Source organism: Limulus polyphemus, unplaced genomic scaffold (genome assembly GCF_000517525.1).
Source record: "Limulus polyphemus unplaced genomic scaffold, Limulus_polyphemus-2.1.2 Scaffold1988, whole genome shotgun sequence".
In the NCBI taxonomy this organism is placed as follows: domain Eukaryota; kingdom Metazoa; phylum Arthropoda; class Merostomata; order Xiphosura; family Limulidae; genus Limulus; species Limulus polyphemus.
In genome coordinates this window covers 127,633-131,664 of record NW_013667598.1, presented here as the reverse complement: position 1 = coordinate 131,664, position 4,032 = coordinate 127,633, and the positions used below count along the sequence as shown (strand labels likewise).

General features: G+C 36.3%; 1 protein-coding gene across 1 annotated transcript in view; it reads right to left on the bottom strand.

Annotated features, from left to right (window-relative positions):
• The window catches only part of LOC106465576 (homeobox protein Meis1-like), a 203,639-nt gene that overhangs the window by 92,473 nt on the left and 107,134 nt on the right, over positions 1-4,032 (bottom strand). The window lies entirely within an intron of this gene.

The following is a 4,032-nucleotide window of genomic DNA, read 5'->3' as shown; positions in this document are numbered from 1 at the left end:
AATCGAGTACCATAAAGATGAAACATTAACACAACACACAGCAACAGGAAACACTAATAGAGTACCTGAAAAGATGAAACATCAACACAACACACAGCAACAGGAAACACTAATAGAGTACCATAAAGTTGAAACATTAACACAACACACAGCAACAGGAAACACTAATAGAGTACCATAAAGTTGAAACATTAACACAACACACAGCAACAGGAAACACTAATAGAGTAACCATAAAGATGAAACATCAACACACAGCAACAGGAAACACTAATAGAGTACCATAACGATGAAACATGTTTTTTTGGCAGGATCTCCTGATGTAGACAGAGGTTTTATTCAAGTACTTGTTATTTGTTTTGTTTCTCCTATTTTTAACTAGTTTTCAAACGAAGACACTCGGTTGTCAGTTTCACCAAGCTTTATGAATCTTGCTTTTTTTTGTCCTGTGTACTCAACAAGCATATACGAATTTCTATAATTAATCGTAACTTTATCAAGGTGTTTTCATTATATTGTGCTTGATAATATTATGCATACAAGTTTATATGAAAGCATTAAATAAGCATTTGTCTTTAGCTGTTCAAGATTTACGAAACGGCTTCTACTATGACGTAATGGAGCCCTCTAGATGTGATCCACCCAGACTGTCACGTAATATCAGCATATGAAAAAACAATAATTCACAGCTACCTTCTCTTCCTAGGTCAAACTGACAGTGTATATATATATACTCGCTATACTCTGTCGTCAGGTGTTAGCTTGCAAATAGAATGGTGCTGGAACCCAGAGTATTGTCTCGTAATACACTTGCCAGAGGTGGTGACTGCTGAATCTATTGTCAACGCTTCCGTGACGTCATCTTGGTACTGGTATTATTATGAAAAATGTCACTGGATATATCGCCTGAAGTATGAGGAGTGAATCGATGCTTTTAGGAGTGTCAAACGGAATGGGAAGTGATGATCACGATTACAGCGACACATAATAAAGTGGCAATTAGAGGAACGTAGAAAACTTCGAGCTAATTAATATCTTCTAGTCTTTATATATATATATATAGGCATTATGAAAGCTATGTTTGTCGGGTACTCAATTTTCAAAAACACCCGCTGTTTTCCCCTTCCAACATCAGTAACAACACAACAACTACAGTAAACAACAGCTGTCTTCAGCTTCCAACATCAGTAACAAAACAATAACTACAGTGAACAACAGCTGTCTTCAGGTTCCAACATCAGTAACAACACAACAACTACAGTGAACAACAGCTGTTTTCACCTTCCAACATCAGTCTGAAGACAGCTGTTGTTCACTGTAGTTGTTGTGTTGTTACTGATGTTGGAAGCTGAAGATAGCTGTTGTTCACTGTAGTTGTTGTGTTGTTACTTAGAATGGAAGCTGAAGACAGTTGTTGTTCACTGTAGTTGTTGTGTTGTTACTTAGAATGGAAGCTGAAGACAGCTGTTGTTCACTGTAGTTGTTGTGTTGTTACTGATGTTGGAACCTGAAGACAGCTGTTGTTCACTGTAGTTATTGTGTTGTTACTGATGTTGGAAGATGAAGACAGCTGTTGTTTACTGTAGTTGTTGTGTTGTTGTTACTGATGTTGGAAGCTGAAGACAACTGTTGTTTACTGTAGTTGTTGTGTTGTTACTAAAATTGGAAGGTGAAGACAGCTGTTGTTCACTGTAGTTGTTGTGTTGTTATTTGGAATGGAAGCTGAAGACAGTTGTTGTTCACTGTAGTTGCTGTGTTGTTACTGATGTTGGAAGATGAAGACAGCTGTTGTTCACTGTAGTTGTTGTGTTGTTACTTAGAATGGAAAAGCAACACAACAACTGCAGTGAACAACAGCTGTCTTCAGCTTCCATTCTAAGTTACAACACACCAACTACAGTGAACAGCAGCTGTCTTCAGCTTCCAACATCAGTAACAACACAACAACTACAGTGAACAACAGCTGTCTTCAGCTTCCAATATCAGTAACAACACAGCAACTACAGTGACCGACAACTGTAATCAGCTTCCAACATCAACAACAACACAGCAACTACACTAACAAAAAGCTGTCTTCAGCTTCCAACATCAGTAACAACACAGCAACTACAGTGAACAACTGTCTTCAGCTTCCACTCTAAGTTACAACACACCAACTAAAGTGAACAACAGCTGTCTTCAGCTTCCACACAGCAACTACATTGATTGTGATGTAACCGCAAATCCCACAAATTAATATGTATTTCTCAGAGCAAATAGACGAAATTAATAACTCAATTATAGGTGCACATTATTTTTAAAACATCAGTTCATTTTTGCGCTTCTTACTTTTTTATTTTTATTTATTTTGCAAGGCTAGAAACAGTATTCGTTTTTCACAGTAGTTTGTGGTAAGTTGGAATAGGAAAGATCTTTTGTTTCACTGATATTTCAAAATAACTTCTGCTGCAGGATTATCAAAATTTCCTATGACATGTTAAAATTTTGTAATGACGTACATTTGTGTATTTCATCTCGCTCACTTCTCTCTCTCTCTCTCTCTCTCTATATATATATATATATCATCAATTTAATTTAGTTTAAACCGTAACAGTCGTTGTTCACGAGTAAAGCTGATAGGCTGTGGTTAATATATATTATTATACGCGTTACTTTCGTAATTCCCTCTAGGAATGTGTTTTGTTTTTTGTTGTTGTTGTTTTCAGAAAAATAAACTTTTAGGAAATTTCCAGATATCAAAAGAGAAAATGCAAATTAATCAATCGAACATTAAGCGCGTGCACTGGAAACTCACGGAGATTGTGAACGTGTGTGGTAAATTTTGAATTCTGCATAAAAACAACGAAAAAAAAAGCAAATTCGGAGAGTATGAATAGAGAAAATATCTTCTGCAAAAGAGAGGGAGATAGAACCTGATGGTTCATAATATTAGAATACCAAGCTACACACGTGTGTAATGGTTCATAATATCAGAATACCAAGCTACACGCGTGTGTAATGGTTCATAATATTAGAATACCAAGCTACACATGTGTGTAATGGTTCATAATATTAGAATACCAAGCTACACGCGTGTGTAATGGTTCATAATATCAGAATACCAAGCTACACACGTGTGTAATGGTTCATAATATTAGAATACCAAGCTACACACGTGTGTAATGGTTCATAATATTAGAATACCAAGCTACACACGTGTGTAATGATTCATAATATTAGAATACCAAGCAACACACGTGTGTAATGGTTCATAATATCAAAATACCAAGCTACACACGTGTGTAATGGCTCATAATATTAGAATACCAAGCTACACACGTGTGTAATTTTTTATACGTGTAAACTCTATGGTGGATTCGTTTCTATTAGTCCAACACTACTGTATACATGCAGGACATCTCCAGAGAAACCAAGAAGTTGAGGGACGAGGACGGCCCGGGCTTGTGCTCTTGGGCCCCACGAGAGGGCGGAGCCAACCTAGCAGTAGGCGGGAACAAGCACGGGAGAAACCGTCTCGTGCTAGACGGGTCAAGAAGTCAGTTGATTGGCAACTCCATGCCTGCATGTTAATTAGAAGTAAAGCTTGGGGTAGGGGAGTCACTAAGGAAGACATGCGGCGCCTAGATGAGTCTTACACAACTGAAAATTACTTGTAACGTGGCTTTCTCCATTTCACAATAGATAATAATGAGTCAGATGTTTTGTTTGTTTTTTTTGCTAAGAATCAATCTTTTTCTACGACTGCTCAAGAAAAAGATAAGGAACGTTTATATCACTAATACCAGACAACATAAACTGACACTAAAACTTTTTTATTATTAACTTTATAGCAGAAAATGTAAAGACATAAAAATGCATTATAATGACAAGTTATATGAACCAGGCAATAGTCTAAAGGAAGTAGTACGAATAACAATAGAAAAGTACATCAGAAACAAAATGTATGATAATCAGAAAGTAAAAACATAAGAAGTAATGATTATCAGAAAGTAATTATCATCATAAACTAAAAACATAAGAAGTAATGATTAT